Consider the following 27,391-nt stretch of genomic DNA (forward strand, 5'->3'; position numbering starts at 1 on the left):
ATTGGGAGACAGCTTCACTGGGCACCTACACTCCATCCACCAGGGGAAGCAGGATCTCCCAGTGGCCACACATTTTAATTCCACTCCCCATTCCCATTCCACCACACCAGTCCGTGGCCTCCTTGACAGTTGTGATGAGACCACACTGAGTTTGGAGGAGCAACGCTTTATATTCTCTCTGAGTAGCCTCCAACCTGACATTGATTTCTCGAGCTTCCGGTAGTGCCCCCCTCCTCATCATTTCCCATCCCCTTTTCCCTCTCTCACCCTATCTCCTTGCCTGTGCATCACCTCCCTCTGGAGCTCCTCCCAACTTGCCTTTCTACCATGGCCTTCTGTCAGATTCCCCCTTCCCCAGCCCTGAATCTCTTTCACTGCTCTTCCCAGCTCTTTACCAAACCCTTCCCTCCCCTCCCAGTTTCACCTATCCCACCCCCACATCTCATAAGTCTACTTCTCATCTTTTTTTTCCCCAGACCTGATGAAAAGTGTCGGCCTGAAACATCAACTGTGCTTTTTTCCATAGATGCTGCCTGGCCTGCTGAGATCCTCCAGCATTTTGTGTGTGTTGCTCGGATTTCCAGCAAATGCAGATTTTATCTTGTTTTTGAGAAAAGCAACTGTCCTGTTGCTTCATTAGTGGGGTGAATGGTCTCCTATGCTGTGTAACCAGCCTCTGATTCTCCAGTGTGTTGCCAAGTGAGCCTTTAAACTTTGCATTAATGAGTAGATGGTTGAGAAGCCTCTTTGAGCCTTTCCAAATGCTCGGTGATCTTGTGCCTTTTAACATTTCTGATTTGATAGCTCGCTCAACTCCTGCACTAAATTGAACTCCAGTAAGCCCAGCCAATCAGAATGTGGGTGTAGGCAAACCAGTGTGGAGGGACTGTGTGTGAGGAGAGCACTGCAACATGTAGAATGCTACGCGGTGACTCTGGAATGGGGAGGATCCCACTACCTGGTGGAGAAATATCGGTCGGTAGGTTAATTGGTTATTGTAAATTGTCCCGTGATTAAGCTAGGGTTAATCCGGAGATGCAGAGTGGTGCAGCTCAAATGGCCAGAAGGGCCTATTCTGCACTGCTCCACACTCAGTGAAGAAAGCAGAGCAGCCCGGGCCAGTCTCGAACCTGGACCTCAGGAGCAGCACTAACTGCTGATACCCTTTGTGAAATGCAAAGAGAAACCCGAGAAGAAAAATTGCCTTTATTGTGTCAAACAGATTTAAAAGTGAATCACATGAAAGAAGTGATGTGATTTGTGAGAATTTACATCAAATTCTGGGGGTAGCATTCGGGCTCTCACGACCAGACTATCTAACAGTTTCTTCCCCCAAGCTATCAGACTCCTCAATACCCAGAGCCTGGACTGACACCTGTTATGAAATCCCGTAACGGGATCACTTATCAGCAAAGATAGAGAGGTCCGTTGAAGTCTGATGGTACTATTTTTAAAAGTCTTTATTTATGAAAGGGGCACAAACGTAAGATTAATACAAACACTCAAATATACGTAGTCACTACTCCATCTAAAAGCGCGTGTCTAATAATAACCATCAATAAGAAACAGCTCGATTGTTTGTCTAGGGCAGGGGTCAGCAACCTTCACCACTGAAAGAGCCACTTGGACCCGTCTCCCACAGAAAAGAAAACACTGGGAGCCACAAAACCCGTTTGACATTTAAAATGAAATAACACTGCATACAACGTTTTTTTTTTGCCTTTATGCTATGTATAAACAAACTATAATGTGTTGCATTTATGAAATTGGTGAACTCCTGCAGAGAAAACGAAATTACATTTCTGCATGCAACAAAAACATTTTGAACTCCGCAAAAAAGACGTTGGGTTGAAGGTTACTTTTAAGTAAAATACTCAATTTCTATTTGAGTTCTTCTTGTATTTATGAAAAATGCCGACCTTAAATTGTCCGCAAGCAGCAAAACAATAATAACGTCAGCCAGCTGTCAACATGAAAAATAAAAGGACTATTTCACTGAAAAATGAAAAAATATGAATATACGTAAAATAATTGGCAATTAAAATATTTAGCATACTTGGTTAATGGGATTTCTGCTCCTGGACCTCAGCGCACAGCGTCTGCACATCAGGGCTGTATGATGTCACCTTCATCTTTACACAGGATCGCAAGCTGTCATCTGTGAGGCGTGCGCGATGTTTGTTTTTAATAAAGTTCATGTTGGAGAACACCTGCTCACATACATATGTGGATCCAAAGATCGACAGGACTCCAAGCGCATACTTTTTAATGTTTACATAAATGTCGGGAATAGCATTACATGTTTCGAACACAAGTTTGTGCGGTTTCAGGAGGTTTTCATAATCACTCCATTTGTGATTCTGAGCAAGAATGGCCTTCTGACGGGCAACATCTTCAAGGTCTGCTGGGAAGACGGGGTAAAGCCAGGGCTCCCTTTCCAGTCACCTGATGGGAAGAGGGTAAAGTCAGGGCTCCCTTTCCAGTCACCTGATCAGAAGTGGGGGTAAAGACAGGGCACCCTTTCCAGTCGCCTGGTGGGAAGGGGGTAAAGCCAGGGCTCCCGTTCCAGTCGCCTGATGGGAATGGGGTAAAGCCAGGGCTCCCTTTCCAGTCGCCTGATGGGAAGGGGGTAAAGCCAGGGCTCCCTTTCCAGTCACCTGATGGGAAAGGGGTAAAGCCAGGGCTCCCTTTCCAGTCACCTGATGGGAATAGGGTAAAGCCAGGGCTCCCTTTCCAGTTGCCTGATGGGAAGATGGGGTAAAGCCAGGGGCCCCTTTCCAGTCGCCTGATGGGAATGGGGTAAAGCCAGGGCTCACTTTACAGTCGCCTGATGGGAATGGGGTAAAGCCAGGGCTCCCTTTCCAGTCACCTGATGGGAATGGGGTAAAGCCAGGGCTCCCTACCCAGTCGCCTGATGGGAAGACGGGGTAAAGCCGGGGCTCACTTTCCAGTCGCCTGATGGGTAGGGGGTAAAGCCAGGTCTCCCTTTCCAGTCGCCTGATGGGAAGACGGGGTAAAGCCAGGGCTCCCTTTCCAGTCGCCTGATGGGAAGAGGGTAAAGCCAGGGCTCCCTTTCCAGTCGCCTGATGCGAAGAGGGTAAAGCCAGGGCTCCCTTTCCAGTCACCTGATTGGAAGAGGGTAAAGCCAGGGCTCCCTTTCCAGTCACCTGATGGGAAGACGGGGTAAAGCCAGGTCTCCCTTTCCAGTCGCCTGATGGGAAGGGGGTAAAGCCAGGGCTCCCTTTCCAGTCACCTGATGGGAATGGGGTAAATCCAGGGCTCCCTTTCCAGTCGCCTGATGGGAAGAGGGTAAAGCCAGGTCTCCCTTTCCAGTCGCCTGATGGGAAGAGGGTAAAGCCAGGGCTCCCTTTCCAGTCACCTGATGGGAAGGGGGTAAAGCCAGAGCTCCCTTTCCAGTCACCTGATGGGAAGAGGGTAAAGCCAGTGCTCCCTTTCCAGTCGCCTGATGGGAAGGGGGTAAAGCCAGGGCTCCCTTTCCAGTCGCCTGATGGGAAGGGGGTAAAGCCAGGGCTCTCTTTCCAGTCGCCTGATGGGAAGGGGGTAAAGCCAGGGCTCTCTTTCCAGTCGCCTGATGGGAAGGGGGTAAAGCCAGGGCTCCCTTTCCAGTCGCCTGATGGGAATGGGGTAAAGCCAGGGCTCACTTTCCAGTCGCCGGATGGGAAGGGGGTAAAGTCAGGGCTCCCTTTCCAGTCGCCTGATGGGAAGACGGGGTAAAGCCAGGGCTCCCTACCCAGTCGCCTGACGGGAAGAGGGTATATCCAGGGCTCACTTTCCAGTCGCCTGAAGGGAAGGGGGTAAAGCCAGGTCTCCCTTTCCAGTCCCCCTATGTGAAGGGGTAAAGCCAGGGCTCCCTTTCCAGTCACCTGATTGGAAGGGGGTAAAGCCAGGTCTCCCTTTCCAGTCCCCCTATGTGAAGGGGTAAAGCCAGGGCTCCCTTTCCAGTCGCCTGATGGGAAGGGGGTAAAGCCAGGGCTCCCTTTCCAGTCGCCTGATGGGATGGGGGTAAAGCCCGGGCTCCCTTTCCAGTCGCCTGATGGGAACGGGGTAAAGCCAGGGCTCCCTTTCCAGTCGCCTGATGGGAACGGGGTAAAGCCAGGGCTCTCTTTCCAGTCGCCTGATGGGAATGGGGTAAAGCCAGGGCTCCATTTCCAGTCACCTGATGGGAAGGGGGTACAGCCAGGGCTCCCTTTCCAGTCGCCTGATGGGAATGGGGTAAAGCCAGGGCTCCATTTCCAGTCACCTGATGGGAAGGGGGTACAGCCAGGGCTCCCTTTCCAGTCACCTGATGGGAAGGGGGTAAAGCCAGGGCTCCCTTTCCAGTCGCCTGATGGGAAGGGGGTAAAGCCAGGCCTCCCTTTCCAGTCGCCTGATGGGAATGGGGTAAAGCCAGGGCTCCCTTTCCTGTCGCCTGATGGGAATGGGGTAAATGCCATTGCTCCCTTTCCAGTCACCTGATTGGAAGGGGGTAAAGTCAGGGCTCCCTTTCCAGTCACCTGATGGGAAGGGGGTAAAGCCAGGGCTCCCTTTCCAGTCGCCTGATGGGAAGGGGGTAAAGCCAGGCCTCCCTTTCCAGTCGCCTGATGGGAAGGGGGTAAAGCCAGGGCTCCCTTTCCTGTCGCCTGATGGGAATGGGGTAAATGCCATTGCTCCCTTTCCAGTCACCTGATGGGAATGGGGTAAAGCCAGGGCTCCCTTTCCAGTCGCCTGATGGGAATGGTGTAAAGCCAGGGCTCCCTTTCCAGTCGCCTGATGGGAATGGGGTAAAGCCAAGGCTCCCTTTCCAGTTGCCTGATTGGATGGGGGTAAAGCCAGGGCTCCCTTTCCAGTCACCTGATGGGAAGAGGGTAAAGTCAGGGCTCCCTTTCCAGTCACCTGATCAGAAGTGGGGGTAAAGACAGGGCACCCTTTCCAGTCGCCTGGTGGGAAGGGGGTAAAGCCAGGGCTCCCGTTCCAGTTGCCTGATGGGAAGACGGGGTAAAGACAGGGCTCCCTTTTCAGTTGCCTGATGGGAAGGGGGTAAAGCCAGGTCTCCCTTTCCAGTCGCCTGATGGGAAGGGGGTAAAGCCAGGGCTCACTTTCCAGTCGCCTGATGGGAAGGGGGTAAAGCCAGGGCTCCCTTTCCAGTCACCTGATGGGAACGGGGTAAAGCCAGGGCTCACTTTCCAGTCGCCTGATGGGAAGGGGGTAAAGCCAGGGCTCCCTTTCCAGTCGCCTGATGGGAAGGGGGTAAAGCCAGGGCTCACTTTACAGTCGCCTGATGGGAATGGGGTAAAGCCAGGGCTCCCTTTCCAGTCGCCTGTTGGGAAGACGGGGTAAAGCCGGGGCTCACTTTCCAGTCGCCTGATGGGTAGGGGGTAAAGCCAGGTCTCCCTTTCCAGTCGCCTGATGGGAAGATGGGGTAAAGCCAGGGCTCCCATTCCAGTCACCTGATGGGAATGGGGTAAATCCAGGGCTCCCTTTCCAGTCGCCTGATGGGAATGGGGTAAAGCCAGGGCTCCCATTCCAGTCGCCTGATGGGAATGGGGTAAAGCCAGGGCTCCCATTCCAGTCGCCTGATGGGAAGGGGGTAAAGCCAGAGCTCCCTTTCCAGTCACCTGATGGGAAGAGGGTAAAGCCAGTGCTCTCTTTCCAGTCGCCTGATGGGAAGGGGGTAAAGACAGGGCTCCCTTTCCAGTCGCCTGATGGGAAGGGGGTAAAGACAGGGCTCCCTTTCCAGTCGCCTGATGGGAAGGGGGTAAAGCCAGGGCTCTCTTTCCAGTCGCCTGATGGGAAGGGGGTAAAGCCAGGGCTCTCTTTCCAGTCGCCTGATGGGAAGGGGGTAAAGCCAGGGCTCACTTTCCAGTCGCCTGATGGGAAGGGGGTAAAGCCAGGGCTCACTTTCCAGTCGCCTGATGGGAAGGGGGTACAGCCAGGGCTCCCTTTCCAGTCGCCTGATGGGAAGGGGGTAAAGCCAGGGCTCTCTTTCCAGTCGCCTGATGGGAATGGGGTAAAGCCAGGGCTCACTTTCCAGTCGCCGGATGGGAAGAGGGTAAAGCCAGGGCTCTCTTTCCAGTCGCCTGATGGGAAGACGGGGTAAAGCCAGGGCTCCCTACCCAGTCGCCTGACGGGAAGAGGGTAAAGCCAGGTCTCCCTTTCCAGTCGCCTGATGGGAAGAGGGTAAAGCCAGGGCTCCCTTTCCAGTCACCTGATGGGAAGGGGGTAAAGCCAGAGCTCCCTTTCCAGTCACCTGATGGGAAGAGGGTAAAGCCAGTGCTCCCTTTCCAGTCGCCTGATGGGAAGGGGGTAAAGCCAGAGCTCCCTTTCCAGTCACCTGATGGGAAGAGGGTAAAGCCAGTGCTCTCTTTCCAGTCGCCTGATGGGAAGGGGGTAAAGACAGGGCTCCCTTTCCAGTCGCCTGATGGGAAGGGGGTAAAGCCAGGGCTCTCTTTCCAGTCGCCTGATGGGAAGGGGGTAAAGCCAGGCCTCCCTTTCCAGTCGCCTGATGGGAATGGGGTAAAGCCAGGGCTCCCTTTCCTGTCGCCTGATGGGAATGGGGTAAATGCCATTGCTCCCTTTCCAGTCACCTGATTGGAAGGGGGTAAAGTCAGGGCTCCCTTTCCAGTCGCCTGATGGGAATGGTGTAAAGCCAGGGCTCCCTTTCCAGTCGCCTGATGGGAACGGGGTAAAGCCAAGGCTCCCTTTCCAGTTGCCTGATTGGATGGGGGTAAAGCCAGGGCTCCCTTTCCAGTCACCTGATGGGAAGAGGGTAAAGTCAGGGCTCCCTTTCCAGTCACCTGATCAGAAGTGGGGGTAAAGACAGGGCACCCTTTCCAGTCGCCTGGTGGGAAGGGGGTAAAGCCAGGGCTCCCGTTCCAGTTGCCTGATGGGAAGACGGGGTAAAGACAGGGCTCCCTTTTCAGTTGCCTGATGGGAAGGGGGTAAAGCCAGGTCTCCCTTTCCAGTCGCCTGATGGGAAGGGGGTAAAGCCAGGGCTCACTTTCCAGTCGCCTGATGGGAAGGGGGTAAAGCCAGGGCTCCCTTTCCAGTCACCTGATGGGAACGGGGTAAAGCCAGGGCTCACTTTCCAGTCGCCTGATGGGAAGGGGGTAAAGCCAGGGCTCCCTTTCCAGTCGCCTGATGGGAAGGGGGTAAAGCCAGGGCTCCCTTTCCAGTCGCCTGATGGGAAGATGGGGTAAAGCCAGGGGTCCCTTTCCAGTCGCCTGATGGGAATGGGGTAAAGCCAGGGCTCACTTTACAGTCGCCTGATGGGAATGGGGTAAAGCCAGGGCTCCCTTTCCAGTCGCCTGTTGAGAAGACGGGGTAAAGCCGGGGCTCACTTTCCAGTCGCCTGATGGGTAGGGGGTAAAGCCAGGTCTCCCTTTCCAGTCGCCTGATGGGAAGATGGGGTAAAGCCAGGGCTCCCTTTCCAGTCACCTGATGGGAATGGGGTAAATCCAGGGCTCCCTTTCCAGTCGCCTGATGGGAATGGGGTAAAGCCAGGGCTCCCATTCCAGTCGCCTGATGGGAATGGGGTAAAGCCAGGGCTCCCATTACAGTCGCCTGATGGGAAGGGGGTAAAGCCAGAGCTCCCTTTCCAGTCACCTGATGGGAAGAGGGTAAAGCCAGTGCTCTCTTTCCAGTCGCCTGATGGGAAGGGGGTAAAGACAGGGCTCCCTTTCCAGTCGCCTGATGGGAAGGGGGTAAAGACAGGGCTCCCTTTCCAGTCGCCTGATGGGAAGGGGGTAAAGCCAGGGCTCTCTTTCCAGTCGCCTGATGGGAAGGGGGTAAAGCCAGGGCTCTCTTTCCAGTCGCCTGATGGGAAGGGGGTAAAGCCAGGGCTCTCTTTCCAGTCGCCTGATGGGAAGACGGGGTAAAGCCAGGGCTCCCTACCCAGTCGCCTGACGGGAAGAGGGTAAATCCAGGTCTCCCTTTCCAGTCGCCTGATGGGAATGGGGTAAAGCCAGGGCTCACTTTCCAGTCGCCTGATGGGAATGGGGTAAAGCCAGGGCTCCCTTTCCAGTCGTCTGATGGGATAGGGGTAAAGCCCGGGCTCCCTTTCCAGTCGCCTGATGGGAATGGGGTAAAGCCAGGGCTCCCTTTCCAGTCGCCTGATGGGAAGGGGGTAAAGCCAGGGCTCCCTTTCCAGTCACCTGATGGGAACGGGGTAAAGCTAGGGCTCCCTTTCCAGTCGCCTGATGGGATGGGGGTAAAGCCAGGGCTCCCTTTCCAGTCGCCTGATGGGAATGGGGTAAAGCCAGGGCTCCCTTTCCAGTCGCCTGATGGGAATGGGGTAAAGCCAGGGCTCCCTTTCCAGTCGCCTGATGGGAAGGGGGTAAAGCCAGGGCTCCCTTTCCAGTCGCCTGATGGGATGGGGGTAAAGCCAGGGCTCCCTTTCCAGTCGCCTGATGGGAAGGGGGTAAAGCCAGGCCTCCCTTTCCTGTCGCCTGATGGGATGGGGGTAAAGCCAGGCCTCCCTTTCCTGTCGCCTGATGGGATGGGGGTAAAGCCAGGGCTCACTTTCCAGTCGCCTGATGGGAATGGGGTAAAGCCAGGGCTCCCTTTCCAGTCGCCTGATGGGATAGGGGTAAAGCCCGGGCTCCCTTTCCAGTCGCCTGATGGGAATGGGGTAAAGCCAGGGCTCCCTTTCCAGTCGCCTGATGGGAAGGGGGTAAAGCCAGGGCTCCCTTTCCAGTCACCTGATGGGAACGGGGTAAAGCCAGGGCTCCCTTTCCAGTCGCCTGATGGGATGGGGGTAAAGCCAGGGCTCCCTTTCCAGTCGCCTGATGGGAATGGGGTAAAGCCAGGGCTCCCTTTCCAGTCGCCTGATGGGAATGGGGTAAAGCCAGGGCTCCCTTTCCAGTCGCCTGATGGGAAGGGGGTAAAGCCAGGGCTCCCTTTCCAGTCGCCTGATGGGATGGGGGTAAAGCCAGGGCTCCCTTTCCAGTCGCCTGATGGGAAGGGGGTAAAGCCAGGCCTCCCTTTCCTGTCGCCTGATGGGATGGGGGTAAAGCCAGGCCTCCCTTTCCTGTCGCCTGATGGGATGGGGGTAAAGCCAGGGCTCCCTTTCCAGTCTCCTGATGGGAAGGGGGTAAAGCCAGGCCTCCCTTTCCTGTCGCCTGATGGGATGGGGGTAAAGCCAGGGCTCCCTTTCCAGTCGCCTGATGGGAACGGGGTAAATCCAGGTCTCCCTTTCCAGTCGCCTGATGGGAAGACGGGGTAAAGCCAGGGCTCACTTTCCAGTCACCTGATGGGAATGGGGTAAAGCCAGGGCTCCTTTTCCAGTCGCCTGATGGGAAGACGGGGTAAAGCCAGGGCTCCTTTTCCAGTCACCTGATGTGAAGGGGGTAAAGCCAGGGCTCCCTTTCCAGTCACCTGATGGGAATGGTGTAAAGCCAGGGCTCCCTTTCCAGTTGCCTGATGGGAACGGGGTAAAGCCAAGGCTCCCTTTACAGTTGCCTGATTGGATGGGGGTAAAGCCAGGGCTCTCTTTCCAGTTGCCTGATTGGATGGGGGTAAAGCCAGGGCTCCCTTTCCAGTCGCCTGATGGGAATGGGGTAAAGCCAGGGCTCACTTTCCAGTCGCCTGATGTGAAGGGGGTAAATGCCATTGCTCCCTTTCCAGTCACCTGATGGGAACGGGGTAAAGCCAGGGCTCCCTTTCCAGTCGCCTGATGGGAACGGGGTAAAGCCAGGGCTCCCTTTCCAGTCGCCTGATGGGAAGGGGGTAAAGCCAGGGCTCCCTTTCCAGTCGCCTGATGGGAATGGGGTAAAGCCAGGGCTCCCTTTCCAGTCGCCTGATGGGAAGGGGGTAAAGCCAGGGCTCCCTTTCCAGTCGCCTGATGGGAAGGGGGTAAAGACAGGGCACCTTTTCCAGTCGCCTGATGGGAAGAGGGTAAAGCCAGGGCTCCTTTTCCAGTCGCCTGATGGGAAGACGGTGTAAAGCCAGGGCTCACTTTCCAGTCCCCCAATGTGAAGGGGGTAAAGCCAGGGCTCCTTTTCCAGTTGCCTGATGGGAAGGGGGTAAATGCCAGTGCTCCCTTTCCAGTCGCCTGATTGGAAGGGGGTAAAGCCAGGGCTCCCTTTCCGGTCGCCTGTTGGGAAGTCGGGGTAAACACCAGCTAATGAGGGAACCCTCCAGTGACTCACATAACTAGCAGGCACCTGTCTCATGGGATGTTCTTCTTTAAAACTGCAGATAACTTTCTCCCGTACAAGTTGAATGATTGCCATGACAAGAAATTCCTGCTCATTCCACTTCCATGTGTTTGCGTCCTCGTGTGCCCTTCCCTTCAGCTTCCTGACTCCAGCTTACTCAGCACTCTGTCTGCCCAGTTCCAACGGCAAAGGAAAACCATGCAGTCCCACCAAGACCGCCATTCTCTTCCTGGATCCGCGTAGCATGATTCGCTCATGCAAAGGGAGACCGTCCAACGTATTACTGATGTATTGGAGCGGGGGGGGTGAGTCCTGTGCTGGGAGGCCCCTTGGGTGGGTCCTCTTTAAGTAATGAAGCCAGCTTTTACGGGCACTCTCTGAGGTTTTGGAGTGAGCCAGGTGGCATGTTTAATCCCTGGCCTGTTGCCTGACCTCCTCTTGTCCTAACCGTTATCTCTCCCCAAGGCAGCTGCATCCCCTAACCTCTTGCCACCACCAACCTGTTGCCCTCCTCCCCGCACCCCGTCCACATCTGAGGATCCTAAATGTAACCTACAGCCTGACAGATGGCACACCATTCCACAGCCCATCCCGAGAAAACCTAACAGCCATTCACCTGAACCCATCCTAATTACACAACCGGTTCCCTGGGCTTGGTGGCCAGTTGCGTAGTGATTGGCACAATGATTTACAGTTCCTGTGGCTCGGGTTTAATACCCACCACTGCCTGTAAGGAGTTTGTATGTCCCGTTTCCCCCCCCCACCCCGACTTCAAGGGTTCTCTCCAGTTGCTCTGGTTTCCTCCCACAATCCAAGGACAGACTGGTCATTGTAACTTGTCTTGTGATTAGGGTGGGGTTCAATAGGGTTGCTGGGTGGTGTAGCTCGAAGGGCTGTATCGTAATAAAATTAAAAAAAGTTTGGGTCTTTATTCCTTTATGATCTTCCACACTCTCCCATCAGATTCCCCTTCTCCAGCCCTTTATCTCTTTCACCTATCAGCTTCCCAGCTCTTTATTTCACCCCCCCCTTGCAGTTTCACCTTATCACCTACCACTTTGTACGTCTTCCTCCACCCCCCACTTTCTTGCTCTAACTTTCACCTTTTTCCCCAGTCCTCATGAAGGGTCTCAGCCCGAAACATTGACTGTTTACTTTTTTTCCATAGAAGCTACCTGGTCTGCTGGGATCCTCCAGCATTTTGTGTCTGTTACAAGAATAAAATGTTTTTTCAAAGAGTTGTTGACAATAGACAATAGACAATAGGTGCAGAAGTAGACCATTCGGCCCCTCGAGTCTGCACCGCTTGAGTGCAATGTCTGATAATTTTGGAAACAAATTAAATAATAACTTTAAAAGGGGATAAGCAGCTGAAAGGAAAATGTTACTGTGTGAGAAAGAACAGGAAACAGGAATTATTGCAGCAACACACACAAAATGCTGGTAGAACGCAGCAGGCCAGGCAGCATCTACAAGGAGAAGCACTGTCGATGTTTCAGGCCGAGACCCTTCATCAGGACTAACTGAAAGAAAAGATAGTAAGAGATTTGAAAGTAGTGGGGTGAGAGGGAAATGCAAAATGACAGGAGAGGACCGGAGGGGGTGGGGTGAAGCTGAGAGCCAGAAAGGTGATTGGCGAAAGGGATACAGATCTGGAAAAGGGAAAGGATCATGGGACGGGAGGCCTAGGGAGAAAGAAAGGGGGAGGGGTGCACCAGAGGGAGATGGAGAACAGGTAGAGTGATTGGCAGAGAGAGAAAAAAAAAGGAGGTGGAAAAATCATAATCTTTCAGGGATGGGGTAAGAAGGGGAGGAGGGGCATTAACAGAAGTTAGAGAAATTGATGTTCATGCCATCAGGTTGGAGATGGCATGAACATTGACTTCTCTAACTTCTGTTAATGCCTCTCCTCCCCTTCTTACCCTATCCCTGATATATTTAGTTTTCTTCCCCCCCCTCTCTTTTTTTTCTCTCTTCCTGTTCTCCCTAGGCCTCCCGTCCCATGATCCTTTCCCTTCTCCAGATCTGTATCCCTTTCGCCAATCACCTTTCTGGCTCTCAGCTTCACCCCACCCCCTCCGGTCCTCTCCTGTCATTTTGCATTTCCCTCTCTCCCTCCTACTTTCAAATCTCTTACTATCTTTCTTTTCGGTTAGTCCTGACGAAGGGTCTCGGCCTGAAACATCGACAATGCTTCTCCCTATAGATGCTGCCTGGCCTGCTGTGTTCTACCAACATTTTGTGTGTGTTGCTTGAATTTCCAGCATTTGCAGATTTCTTTGTGTTGACTGGAATTATTACTGAGCTTTTTCATTAGTCAATGCAGCCACAATAGATCAAGGAGCCTCCTCCTACACCTTCACTGATGAATCTATCCCTGATAGTGTGCAGCCATTCCAGTGCACAGTACCGGCAGCTGTGCTGGAGCCTCTCGAGCAGGGCTTTCCCATCTGGGGTTCACAGACCCCCCTCGCTTAATGGTATTGGTCCATGGCATAAAAAGTTGTGATCCCCTGCTCTAGAGTGCAACTTGAAAACTTCCCTCTGACTCTAAGTACCACAGTCTTTCTATATTAACACATTAAATAGGATCTGATTCATCTTGTTTCTGTTTCATAGTTACTGAAGTGAACATTTCGGGAGATGGCATTGAATTGCTGTGTTTATCATAAGATATTGTCCATCCTTAGAAGTGACAGATAATTTAATGGATGTCTTAAGTGTTCTCTCATGCTGTGCTTAACATAGCATCTCCCCAAATTAATAATTAACACTCTAGCTACTTTGGTGGCCTGAACATGTTGCTAAACAACTGTTGCCATGGAACTGGTGTGGTCTGGTTCACTAGTTAGCTTTCTTTAATATGTAAGTGTGCCCTTCTTCAGTTTCCAAGGGCAGGGCAAGTGATGGTTGTCTGCTATATTATCATTACTATTTGTTCTCTAACTCTGTTTGTTTCTATGATGGTACTTTACAATGTGAGCAGGACTTAAAATGTTATTAACAACAACAGGAACCTTATCCAGTACCAAGTGAAATACTTTAAAATCCTGAGGCATGAGAATGTTTGAGTTGCAATTGAGGTTTAGACTCAACTGATAGTACCTGTGCATGGTTTGCAACCAGTTGCAATTAGAACCAATAAACCAAGTGCTACTGAACAGGAGGACTTTGCAAATATGGTCATTGGCATCACTTGCAGGATCAATGGACTGCTCTAGTCCTTGCCACAAGAGGTTGTTCACCTGTTCAGACTTGAATCTGGAGAGACAGTCACACCAGATGTGCTGTACTTTCAGGAGGTATGGGGAAGAGAGAAGAAGTCGAGATTCAGTTTTAAGGGGGGACATTCAGATGACAATTGAGATGGGCCCAGGAAAAGTGGTTTGTGCATTTCTGTCAGCTGCCTGCCAATCCACATCTCTATTCCGGCAAATCACCTCCTCCCTCAGTAAAATGACCTAAATTCACCTGGCAACATTCAACATTTGAATATTATACATTCAAATTTACTTTGTTAACTGAGCAATGTCACTGGACTATGTTGGGAATAGACAGAGTGCACGTGTACAATTACTGTCAAGCAGAGAAAAGTGGTACAAAGACTAGAGCAGGGGTTCCCAACCTTTTTTTTATGCCATAGACCCCTACTGTGTGCCGAGGTTGGGATTCTCTGGACTCCTCATGACGAATAGGGGCTGATTGAATGGCACAAAGAGGTATGAAGGTGCTGTCACAGGGACCAAAAACAAAATGCTGGTAAAACCCAGTAGGTCAGACAGCAACAGTGGAGGGAAATGGGCCGTTGATGTTTTGGATCACAACGCTTCATCAAAGGAAACCGAGACAGAGAGCAGCCATTACTGAGACATCGCTGTAAGACCAAGGTTGGGAGTGAACTATTCCAGAATAATTAACTTGCAGTAAAGATATTGGACAAACAGGGAGGCCTGAACATAAAGGGTGGAGTAAAGGCAGTGGCAAAGTAACAGTGGTGATAGAATAATCAAACAGGAACTTTGTAGATTGTCAAACCAACTCAGTGGGTAAATATCTGGAGGAGGTATTTGTGCGATGTATTCTGGATCAGTACGTGGAGAAACAAGTGAGGAGGCGAGCTAATTTTGATCTTGAATTTTGCAATAACTGAAGGAATGTAGGGTGAGCAGTATAGTTCCTTTATTTATTCCAGGAAATTGTGGGCTGGTGAGCCTGACGTCAGTGGTAAGGAAGCTCTTGAAGAGGATTCCTCGGGATAGGGTTTGGAAAGTCACGGCTTTATGAGGGATAGTCTGCATGGCTTTGTATTGCATCGAACTACCTTCACTGAGTGTTTTGAGCTGGTGATGAAAATGGCTCATTTACTTATTTAGAGATACGGCATGGTGTCGACCCTTCTGACCCTTCGAGCCATGCTGCCCAGAAACCTCTGATTAACCCTAACCTTACCACAGGACAGTTTACAATCAACAGTCAGTCTACTAACCAGTAAGTCTTTGGACTGTGGGAGGGTGTTCGAGAAAACCCACACGTTCCATGTATAGATACTTATAGAGAATGCTGGGATTGTTCTCCAAAGTCAGACACCACAATCTGTGAAAGTGTCACGGTAATCCCTTTGCTACCATAGTGCCCCATTGGAATGGGTAGGGCAGTGAATGTAAGGCATTTGAGAAGGTCCCTCATGGTATGTCAGCCCGGAAGAGTAAGAGTGTGGGATCCACAGTGACTTGGAAGATAGGATTCAAAATTGGCTTGGCCACAGAAAACAGATGGTAGTGTTGGAGGGGTGTTATTCTGACTGAAGGTCTGTGACCAGTGGTGTTCTGTTAGGATCAGTCCTAGGACCTGATTTCCTTGTGGTGTATATATAACTGACAGATGAAAACACAGATCAGATTATTAGTAAGTTTGCAGACAAAACAAAAATTGGAGTAGATAGTGATAAAGATTGTCAAAGGAGACAGCAGAATATAAATTACTTGGAGATATGGGCAGAGAAGTGGCAGATAGAGTATAATGTGACACACAAGAGATTTTCCAGATGTTGGAAATCCGGAGTAACACACAGAAAATGCTGGAGAAACCTAGCATTGACAAAAGGAAACAAACAGACAAGATTTCATCCAGGATAGTGCAAGGCAAGGTACTTTGGGAGGTCAAATGTCAACATTGATGTAGTGAGGGATCCTGGGCACCAAATCCATACCCTGAAGGTGGTAACACCGGTTATTCAAGAAGGCATGTAGTGTTGAGCATGCTAGTCAGGAAGTCATGTTGCAGCTATAGTCAAAGTCTCTTTCCCGATACTAGAGGGCATAGCTCTCCAATGAGAGGGGGGAGAATTTAGAGAGATGTATGGGACAAGTTATTTTACACAGAGAGTGGTAGTTGCTTTGAATGTGTTGTCAGGAGTAGTGATGCAAGCAAACTCAATAAGAGGCATTGAGACAGAAGAATGAAGAGGAAGGGGATGAATGGATATGGGTCATGTGCTGGCAGATGGGAGTAGTTTCATTTGGCATCATGGCAGCCACCAGCATGGTGGGTCAAATTACTGTTCTATATTTTGATAAGAAAGGCTGTTACGAAACTGCACCAGTTATTTTCCAACATTAGGATTTGCATTTAAGCAATTTAAATAAATAGATTTTTTTTAAAGTATCAATTCTAACCAGCAACAAAGCAAGCAATGAGCCATATCAATCACTTGGTGTTTTTGACAACTATGGCGATAAATCTGATCAAAATTTCTTCACTCAACTACAAGGTACAGTACTGCATGAAAGTCCTAGATAGATACAGTTAGGGTCCCTAAGACTTTTGCATAGTACTGTAATAATTTTATGTATTGTACTGTACTGCTAGTGCAAAAAAATCAGATTTCATGACATCTGAAGTGAGGATAAACATAATTCTGATATGGGTCTCTCTAGTAGACTGAGAGTGGAAAGGAGGGAATGGAGAAGAGAATCGTGGTTGAGAAAAGGGGAAGAGAGAGGGGAGGGAGAGAGAAGCATCAGGGGGATATTCTGCAATGATCAATAAACCAATTATGTGGAATCAAATGACCTTGTCTTGTGTCTGAGGGTGGGTGTGACCTGTGTGTCCCCCCCCCCAGCACTCCCTTCTCTGCCACTTGTCCCACACCCCTCCCACTGCGCTCCACCCTTGCCATTCCCATCCTTCCCTCCCGCAAGATTTACAACCTCGCTCTTCACTCCATCTGGACAAATACAGACCTGTGCAAGAGTCTTATCACCCTAGCTGTATAAATGTGCCCAAGACTTTTGCACAGTACTGTATAATTTCATTTAAAGTATTCAATGGACTGCACGTAACATCTTGCACAAAACGATGCAGAAAAGTCAAAAGGTTACCAAAAAGTTTAGTATTGAAGCCATTAAAGAATCCCCAAGCTAAACAAATCTGCAGTGCAGCCTGCTGAAAATTCCTACAAGGTGTAAAGTTAATCCATTGTTTTCCCCACATGAATGGACCATAAATTGGCTTAAAATATTTTGAGAGTTCCATTATGCAGTTTGTTTGATCATAGACACAAAACATCTTTCAAGTTTTGACCATGTTGTGGCTTGCTCTGGGTGTGTGCATTTGAGCAAATTCAACCTGTTTGTACGATTTGCAGTACAGAGACAGGAAACCAAAAAGTCTGCACACGGCCCAATGCGAGCTGCTACATGACACCGTACGAGTTCATTGGACAAAATCAAATGTGTTTACAAGGCACACAGAAAAATGCAACTAGGAAATAGTTCTTTAGCCCTTTGAATCAATGCTGATCATCAACAGCCTCTTTACACCAATCCTACCTTAATCTCATCTCTTATTCTCCCACCTACCCATCAATTTCCTTCCACCGCCACCCCCCCCCCCCCCATATTCTACCACATGCCTACACATTAGGCATAATTTCCAGTGGTCAATTGCCCTGGAAGGGAACAGAAGCACCTGGGAGAAGCCACAGGGAGAGCATACAAAGTCGGAACAGACATCGGCAGACGTCGAGAATGAACCCAGGTGAAAGGCACCAGTTCACCCAGCAACACACTCCAAAGAGTCGGAGAGAAAAGTTTCTCTAAATTTGTAAGGGTTTGTTTAAATTTTCAGACTTCAAACCACATTTGTTTTCACAAAGTGTTACCTTTCCCCCTAACGATGGTTCTATTGCAGTCTGAAGTCAAGTTGCTGAGATGTGCTTTCTTTGTGAATGATTAACTGAGTAGTGAAATTGAATACTGAAAGGAATTACAATAAACCTTCAGTGTGAGAGTTTAGGGCCCAATATTATCCCAGTAGCAAGGATGGGAACATTAGAAACTACAGGCTTTATTACTTCATGAATTGGCCTTTAAAGCTTTCAATAAGCCTGTTTAACACACCCTTTGAAACTTTTCCCAACCCCCTCCCCTGCTCCTTCCAAATCTAGCAACTGTATTAAATGAACCAGAAAAGGTTTGAAAACCTGCAACTCTGAACTTCCCAGGTTGTAAAAAAGCCTCTTAATTCATATCAGACTCCAAAAGAGTCTAAAATTTGTGTCCACACCAATGACGAGCAGCCCTTGCTTATTGTGATTACATCGGTCAAAATACTGGCCACGGCTGCAAGTGAAAAAATATACCACATAAGACCTACCTTCACTGCAAACTGGAAAGTAAAGTTTCGCACAAGCCTTTGTTGTCTACTTTTATGATTCTGTGAGGTGTTAAAAGTTGCTGAATGCTGAAGCACCACCTATGGGTTGACTGGCACCCACTCTCACTGCTGCCTTGCTGTCATTTCCGGGGTTTGTTAATTCCCCTGAGGCTGTGTGTGTGTGTGTGTGTGTGTGTGTGTGTGTGTGTGTGAGAGAGAGAGAGAGGGAGAGAGAGAGAGAGAGAGAGAGTACAGGATAGAGCAGCCAGACCAGAACTGTTTCTACGTAATCAGGAGGGTGGGCCTGGAATTTGAGTTTCACCACGATTACAGGGAGCGGCGTACCTGGGCTGAAACCTATGACTTAGATTGAGTGAATGAGTCACCTTCGCTGTGTACACACCAGGCTTTGGCTTATTTGTACTTTCTGCAAAAATAACTTAACCAGGAGAGAAAACAAATCAAAAATTTACCAGCTGGGAAAGAGCTGAACAGGCCTTTACAATTGCCTTTACAATACTTCATCAGGACGGATATACGACACTGTGACAAGGGATCAGCTTATGAAAGTATTCTTGAAAACTTTAGAAACTAATGGTGAGGAAGAGATGAAACACTCAGCTCATAGTTATTCAGATGCTCACCTCCTCAGCAGTCCAAACAACATTCAAAGGTGTCTCAGAAGCATTGCAAAGATCTTGAATTGCAAGTCCAGAAGGGCAAACCTGAGTTTCCAGTTGCCTCTCACTTTAATTCTCCATAATTCTCCCATGTCCCCGGTTCTGAGGCAGAGACTTTGACCCAAATCAATAATTCCGTTTCTCTTCCCACAAGTGCAGTCTGGGCTGCCAAGTATTTCCAGTATTTTCTGTTTTTATTTCAGAGTTGCAGAGGCTGCGGGTTTTGATCTCCTTTGAGATTTATAGGCGATATCACAAGTAGACAGAAGATGAGGTGATGCCACATGATCTTACTTCCTTGGAACAGTGGAGTGGGTCGGTTTGGATGTTGTGGAGGGAGGTGGAGAGGATGCATGAGCCTAAGAAAGGTGTCGAGTGTGGATCTGAGGTTGCGAAGAGGGCTGGTGCCTCGAGAGATGTTGATAAGTTTACACAAATCTGCATCCTACGTGGGTCTGATTTGTGAAGGGCAAAATTTTAGTTTCAGTCATGGTGGAGCAGAGGCGTGTGCTAGGGAAGGAGATGGGCCACGGAAGCGTGTTTTGGTCAGAGGCTCATCGAAGTCGAGAAGAGAATGGGAGGCCACAAAGCATGAGAGAAATCAGACTGGGGAGCAGAGTGAAGCTGCTTCAGGCTGGGCATCTCCGGGCCAGAAGTGGCGGTGAATTAATTATGCCAGTTAAAATCAAAGCAAATTCATTGATGCTGGAAATCTGAAATAAAAGCGGTAACCACTGAAATACTGAACAAGTCAGGAGATATCTGCGGGAGGAGAAGCAGAACTAACATTTGAAATCAAAGACTGTGAAGAAGGGAAAATTCTCAATTTTAATTCTATGTTTTATTCCACAGGTCTGCTGAATACCTAGCTTTCTCAAGCTTTATTTCACCTTGACGTCCAACAATTTCAGATAACTCACCTTTCCTGTTTGTGTTAAAAGTGGCGATGCAGGTGTGAGGCATTTCACGTCTAACATTCACTCAGGTTGTCGCTCCGTAGAGGTGTTGCCTGAGCTGCTATTGCCAGCATCATAGTTTGTTTTGGATTTCAAGTTCAAAGTACGTACAATCTTAAGCTTCTCCTTACGGGCAGCCACGAAACAAAGAAACCCAATGGAACCCATGGGGAATAAAAGGAAAACCATCAAACAACCAACGTGCAGAAGCAGAAACAAATCACGCGAACAATAAAAGTAAGCAAATAACACTCAGAGCTGAAGGTCACAAAAGGGAGCACAGTCATTGCTGCAGCAAATACAGGCCACAGCCTCAGCTCAGTGCAGAGACGAGTAAACTTCACAGAGCAGTGAGCTGAACACTAACCCGTTCCCCTCCTCTGGCCCTGACCCCCTGACCTTTCCAATCTGGCCTGGTGCTGAAATTGGCCGAATAGCCTCGTTCTCATACTGGGGCCCTGTTGCTTCGATACACTCTTGGGCCTGGGACCCACCAGCTCCATTCGGCCCGGACGTTCTATGGCACAACCATCTTGTATCTTCAAAACTTCAGTTTGTACCATAAAACTGCCGGGCTATACAGGTGGTTCCAAGGCTCAACTGTGAGAGGGAAATGACGGGCTATTGATTGCTGTAATCATTTACCAGAAATATGGCGATTAATGAAGAAATTAATAGTTGATTTGTTGCCAGCAAGTTCTTGCTGTGTTTCACCAGCGCCGTCTCAAATGGGAAAACCAGTTTCTAACGGCAACTGTGTTCTACAGCTCTTGTTATCTGCATTTTGGGATTTCTTCTCTGAAACTCCCCACAGTCGTCTTCTCCTGTTTATAACCCTCCAGTTAGATCAGCACTCATTCTCAAACAAGGGAAATCTGCAGATGCTGGAAATCCAAGCAACACACAGAAAATGCTGGAGGAACTCAGCAGGCCAGGCAGCATCATGGGGAAAGAGTACAGTTGACGTTTCGGGCTGAGACCCTTCAGTAGGACTGAAGGCTTCCAATGAAGGGTCTTGGCCTGAGATGTCGACTGTATTCTTTCCCCAAGATGCTGCCTGGACATAAGACCGTAAGATATAAGATTAGAATTAGGCCATTCAGCCCATCGAGTCTGCTCCACCATTCCATCACGGCTGATCCCGGATCCCACTCAACCCCATACTCCTGCTTTCTCGCCATATCCTTTGATGCCCTGACCGATCAGGAAACAATCAACTTACACCTTAAATATACCCACGGACTTGCCCTCAGCCACCGTCTGTGGCAGAACATTCCACACATTCGCAGCTCTCTCGCTAAAAAAATTCCTCCTTACCTCTGTTCTAAACCATCACCCCTCAATTTTGAGGCTGTGCCCTCTAGTTCTGGATACCCCCACCATAGGTGACATCCTCTCTACTTCCACCCTGTCTAGTCCTTTCAACATTCGGTAGGTTTCAATGAGATCCCCAAGCATTCTTCTAAATTCCAGTGAGTCCAGGCCCAAAGCTGCCAAATGTTCCTCATCTGTTAACCCCTTCATTCCTGGAATCATCCTCGTCAACCTCCTCTGGACTCTCTCCAATGACAACACATCCTTTCTGAGATTTGGGGCCCAAAACTGCCGACAATACTTCAAGTGTGGCCTGACTAGTGTCTTTAAAAGGCTCGGCTTTATCTCCTTGCTTTTGTATTCTATTCCTCATGGAATAAATGCCAACGTTGCATTTGTCTTCTTTACCACAGACTCAATCTCTAACTTAACCTTCTGGGAGTCTTGCACGAGGATTTCTAGGTCCCTCTGCACGTCTGATGTTTGAACCTTCTCCCCATTTAGTTAATAGTCTACACTATTGTTCATTTTACCAAAATGCATTATCATACATTTCCCTATACTGTATTCCATCTGCCACTTTTTTGCCCATTCTTCCAATTTGTCTGAGGCCCGCTTTGCTTCCTCAGCACTACCTACCCCTCCACCCCTCTTTGTATCATTCATAAACATGCCTCAAAGCCATCAATTCCATTATCCAAATTATTGACAAACAATGTGAAAATTATCGGTCCCAATAATGACCCCTGAGGAACACCACTTGTCACTCGCAGCCATTCCTCTGTCCATGGCAGTATCTTTCCTGTAACTCCATAGGATTTCATCTTGTTAAACAGTCTCGTCTGTGGCACCTTATCAAACGCCTTTAAAAATTCCAAGTACTGCCTCTCCTTTGTCCACCTTACTGGTTACTTCCTCAAAGAACTCCAACAGATTTGTCAGGCCCTTCACAGAAACCATGCTGACTTTGACTTATTTTATTATTAGTCTCCAAATATCTTGAAACTTCATCCTTAGTAATAGACTCTTCCAGCCACTGAGGTTAAGCCTACAGGCCTATAATTTAATAAAAACACAAAATGCTGGCAGAACTCAGCAGGCCAGACAGCATCTATGGGAGGAGGTAGTGATGACATTTCGGGCCGAAACCCTTCATCAGGAGTGAAGTAACATGGGATGGTCGGGGGGGGGGGGATAAGAAGTGGGGGGGGAGGGATGAAGTAGAGAACTGGGAAGTGGTAGGCTGAAGGGAAATGGGCAAGGGGGAAGGTGGAGAATTATGGGAAATAAAATAAAAGAGAAAGAAAGGTAGGGCTGGGGGGAGATTATGGTGAAGGGGGAAAAGAGAGAGAAGGGTTTCGGCCTGAAACGTCATCACTACCTCCTCCCATAGATGCTGTCTGGCCTGCTGAGTTCTGCCAGCATTTTGTGTTTTTATTTATTTCCGGCATCTGCAGATTCACTCGTGAGGCATATAATTTACTTCCTTTTGCCATCCTCCCTACTTAAAGAGTGGAGTGACATTTGCAATCTTCCAGTCGTCTAAGATTATGCCAGAATCCAGTGATTCTTGAAAGATCATATCCAATGCATCTGCTATCTCTTCAGCAACCTCTCTCAGGACTCTGGGATGCAGTCCATCTGGCCCAGGTGACTTATCCATCTTACAATTTTATCCATCTTATCCATTTTGCCTTGCACATTTCCCTTTGCAATAGAACGGCACTCACTTCTGCTCCCTGACAGTCATGGACCTTTGGCACAGTGCTAATGTGGTTCCACAGTGAAAACAGATGCAAAGTACCTGTTAAGCTCATCTGCCATTTCTTTGTCCTCCATTACTACCTCACCAACATCATTTTCCAGTGGTCCAGTATCAACTCTCACCTCCCTTTTACTCTTTATATAACTGAAAAAACCTAGTATCCTGCTTTATATTATTGACTAGTTGGCTAGTTTGCCTTCATATTTAATCTTTTCCCTTTCTATAGCTTTTTTATTTGCTTTTTGTTGGATTCTAAAAGCTTCTCCATCATCCAACTTCCCACTCACTTTTGCTACCTTATTGCTCTTTTCTTTGGTTTAATGCAATCCTCAGCTTACTTTGTCAGCCCCAGTTGCCTACCCCTGTCATACAAGAACTTCTCCTGCAGGATATATCTACCCTGCACCTTGTGAACTATCCCAGAAACTTCAGCCACCTCTGCAGTTCCGTCATCCCCACCAGTATCTTCCTCCAATCCACCTGGGCAAGCTCCTCTCTCATCCCTCTGGAATTCCTTTATTCCATTGTGATGCTGATACATGTGAGTTATCCTTCTCCCTCTCAAATTGCAGTAGGAATTCAATCATAGCATGATCATCTTCTGTTAAGGGTTCCTTTATGTTAAACTCTCTAATAAGATCTGTGTTATCACACAACATCCAATCTACGATAGCCGAGCACAAGCTGCTCTAAAAAGTCATCTGGTAGGCATTCATGGAATTCCCTCTCTTGCGATCCAATCCCCTTGCATATTGAAGTCTCCCATTACAATTGTGTCTTTACCCTTATTACGTGCCTCTTCCAGTTCCCTGTGCAGTCTTAACCCTACATCTCGGCTACTATTTGGAGGCCCATAAATGATTCGCATAATGTTTTTTTTTACCCTTGCAGTTTTCTAACTTCAACCACAAAGATTCAACATTCTCTGACCCTATGTTACCTCTTTCTGAAGATGTAATTCCATCTCTTACCAACAGAGCCACACCACCGCCTATGCCTTCCTGCCTGTCCTTTCAATACAAAGTATATCCTTTGATGTTAAGCTCCCAGCTACGGCCTTCTTTCAGCCACGACTGGATGATGCCCACAACAGCATACCGACCAATCTCTAATTGCGCCACGAGTTTGTCCAGCTTATTCTGAGCATTTAAATACAGCACCTTCAGTTCTGCATTCTTCATTCACCCTTTTGAATTTTGCATCTGTGGTACAATTTAACTCTTTGCTCTCTCTACATTTAAACATAGAAACAGAAAACCTACAGCACATTACAGGCCACAAAGCTGTGCCGAACATGTCCTTACCTTCGAAATTACCTAGGGTTTTACCTCTCGGCTCCTAAATTCAATCCTACGATTGATGAAGGCCAATACACCGTAAGCTTTCTTAACCACAGGCTTCTTAATCATTGGCTTGTCCTTCCTACATTCATGTTACACCCGTCATCTACTTGTAAACCTGCTGGCTCATCCTCAGCTCTGTCATCCTGGTTCCCATCCTCCTGCCATATTAGTTTAAACCACTCCCAGCAGCTCTAGTAAATCTGCTGCAAGAATACTGGTCCCCCTTGGATTCAAGTGCAACCTCTCCCTTTTGTACAGATCGCACCTGCCCTAGAAGTGGTCGCAATTATCCAGAAATCTGAATCCCTGCCCCCTGCTTCAATTCTTCAGCCAGGCATTTATCCGCCACCTCATTCTATTCCTATCCTCACTGTCACGTGGCACAGGCAGCAACCCCGAGATTACTACCCTTGAGCTCTTGCTTCTCAGCTTCCTTCCTAACTCCCTGTGTCACGTTTTCAGGACCTCCTCCCTTTTTCAGCCTCTGTCGTTGGTACCAGTATGTTCCACGGCCTCTGGCTGCTCGGCCTCCCACCGCAGGATATCATGGACATGTTCACAACCTGGCCATTCTGGCCTGCCGAGTGCCTCTAGCAATTTATATGTGCTGCTCAGTATTCATTAGCAATTGTACCATCTGAACATCTTTGTTCTCTCCATTTCCCCGCCTCTCAGTAACTCTAAACACATTTTCTTACTCACTTTAACTGTTCTGACAAAAGGCCATTGACCAGTAATTTTGACTCTGTTTTTCCACAGATGCTGTCTGACCTGTTGAGTGCCCCCAACGTTTTCTGGTTATGTATGCTAGGCTTTTCAGGAAGGTCATCTATCTTCATTGAACTCAGTTTGCCACGACTGTTCTTCCAGAGTCAGAATTTAATGATTTGTGAAATGTTCACAACTTTCTTCACATTGTCCAATCTTTGCAGAGATTGACGCAGGAAATGGTGTCAGCATAACTAGAGGCGAGACAGTGACACACGTAGTCAGACCACCACATCAGTCCCCAACTCAGCCATTCATATGTTTTTAGGAGGTTGGAATGGGAGACATACTGTGTGATGGGTTTGGTTGAATTATCTGAACATACTCAGTCAGCTCTGTGGCGTGTGTCATGATGCTGATTTCAGTGTTCCTGCTGATTCCTGCTCCTCCAATCCTTCTGTGCCCTTCCCAGGGTCAAATCCCAAGTGGGGAACAGACCCTTTCTCTCCCTCGGCCTCCCTGCCCCAGGTTCCTGTCCTCACCACCCAGCGCAGCTCGGCGACTGTTCACACTGAGAGGCTAACAGGCACTCAGTGGTACTGATGGCAAAACATACGGCTGAACAAGGAAGGCAAGAGGCAATTCCTTCTGTAACTCCAGTAGTTCCAAGCACAATGTTTCTGCTCTGACACAAGTCACCCATCCTCTGCTGATGGCTCTTGGTTTTGTCCACTGTGAACACCTGGAATATAGGAATTGGAGCCTGCACAGACTCACCTCTTATACGGGCAAAGTGGATCTGTAAATAATGTGACTCTTAAGTTGGGTGTGATTTGTCAAGCTGGCTGGTGCATCTTTCCTCCAATATGGTCTTTGTTGGCTCCTTGGGTGGGCCAGGGTGATGTAAGATCTTCAAGATGCAAGGGTGGGGTGCATCTTCTCAGCCCTAACCCACCGAGCTTGGGGTTGGCACTGGCTCCCATTCCCATCAGGAATTCCTGATTACTCTGGGAGGCAGGGGTGAAGAGTATTGGGAAGGTTTAAGGACTGTGAGATGGGAAGAAAGGGTGTGTTTGTGTAGAGCCTTCCAGGAGGGAGAGGGAGAGAGATAGGTGCCAAGTCGAGGGGAGATGAGGGGTGAAGGTCAGGGGAATTGCCATGAAGGAGTGTTCCATGGGTGGGGGGGGGGGCGGTGTGACATGGCACAGGAAGGAACAAACTGAGACAGCAAGAGGCCCATGAGGCGATCCACCCTGTGAGAGGACAGTCTTCCACTGAAGGTCCGCAAAACCAAAGGACTGCAGAAGGAGGAAACTGGAAGTCCATGAGCCAGTCCTCACCCGGGGATCAAAGGTGGGGAGGGTCAGCAACTTTAAATCCATCATAGAAACATAGAAAACCTACAGCACAATACAGGACCTTCAGCCCACAAAGTTGTGCCGAGCATGTCCCTGCCTTAGAAATTACTAGGCTTACCCATAGCCCTCTATTTTACTAAGCTCCATCTACCTATCCAAAAGACCCTCTCGTTTCTGCATCAGCGTCGTTATTTCAGAGGATCTTTACTGGGTCCAGCATTAGGTGCCACTACAAAGATCTCTACTCTCAGAGAGGTTTGCGAAGGTTCAGCATGTCATCTAAAACACTGACGAACTGCGGTGGAGTGTGCACTGACCAGTCATGTCACAGCCTGCTACAGAAACACCAGTGCAGAAGCATACAAAGAGTAGTGGTACAGCCCAGTCCATCACAGGTAAAGTCCTTCCCACCATGGAGCATATCCACATGAAGCACTTTTACAGGAGATCAGCATCCATCGTCAGTGACCCACCAGCCATGCTCCTTTCTGCCATGGGGAAGAAGATACAGGAGCCTCAGGACCCACACCACCAGGTTCAGGAACAGTTATTACCCCTCAACCATCAGGCTCTTGAACCAGAGGGGTAACTTCACTCACCCCAACACTGAACTGTTCCCACAACCTGTGGACCACTTTCAAGGACTCTTTATCCTGATATTTATTGCTTATTTATTATTATTATTAGGTTTGTTTTATTTATTTTTGTATTTGCACAGTTTGTCATCGTCTACATACAACCCTGAGATTCTTTCTCTGCGGGCATAATTAGCAAATCCATAGAATAGCAACCAAACAGGATCTGTAAACTGTAAACATCAGGAACTGCAAGCAAACTGTGCAAATGCAGATAATAAATAAATAGCAATAAATAATGGAAATAAAAGAGTCCTTAAATGAGTGTAGTTAACCACTTTTGTTCAAGAGCCTGATGATTGAGGGGCAGTAATAGTTCTTGAACCTGGTGGTGCGAGTCTTGAGGCTCCTGTACCTTCTAGTGAGAAAAGAACACGTGGTGAGGATCGTTGTTGATGGATGCTGCTTTTTGACAGCAATGTTTCACGTAGATGTGCTCAGAGTGATTGGGAGGGTTTTACCTGTGATATACTGGGCTGAATCCAGTACCTTTTTGTAGGATTTTCTCATACCGGGCCGTACTGCAGCCTGTCAGCACACTTCCCACCACACATCTTTAGAACTTTGCCAAGGTTTTTGATGACATGCCTAATTTCTGCAGACTGCTGAGGAAGTGGAGGTGCTGTCGTGCTTTCTTGGCAATTACATTTATATGATGTTCCCAGGACAGGTGCTCTGAGATAGTGACACCCAGGAATTTAAAGTTACTGACCCTCTCCTGAAGTCTACTACTAGTTCCTTAGTCTTACAGACATCAAGTGAGAGATTGTTGTTATTTCACCACTCAGCCAAGTTTTCAGTCTCCCTCCTGTATGCTGATTC

At 48.8% G+C, this 27,391-nt stretch overlaps 1 protein-coding gene and 1 long non-coding RNA gene across 3 annotated transcripts in view; one reads left to right on the plus strand and one right to left on the minus strand.

Annotated features, from left to right (window-relative positions):
* The window catches only part of si:ch211-105j21.9 (sialomucin core protein 24-like), a 39,106-nt gene extending 20,512 nt beyond the window's left edge, over positions 1 to 18,594 (minus strand). The window contains exon 1 of one of the 2 annotated variants that reach the window (XM_059972793.1): positions 18,455 to 18,594. The gene's annotated coding sequence lies outside the window, so the exon portion shown is untranslated. Of the gene's footprint in view, positions 1 to 17,810; positions 17,973 to 18,454 lie in introns of those variants that run through there. The other variant, XM_059972791.1, reaches the window with a different exon arrangement.
* On the plus strand, positions 17,044 to 20,126 carry LOC132395776 (uncharacterized). The gene is made up of 2 exons (XR_009512739.1): positions 17,044 to 17,258; positions 19,343 to 20,126. It is a non-coding gene; the product is annotated as an uncharacterized LOC132395776 (long non-coding RNA).
* The last annotated feature ends 7,265 nt before the right edge of the window (positions 20,127 to 27,391 follow it).

The sequence above is a fragment of the Hypanus sabinus genome, chromosome 6, assembly GCF_030144855.1.
Source record: "Hypanus sabinus isolate sHypSab1 chromosome 6, sHypSab1.hap1, whole genome shotgun sequence".
NCBI lineage: Eukaryota > Metazoa > Chordata > Chondrichthyes > Myliobatiformes > Dasyatidae > Hypanus > Hypanus sabinus.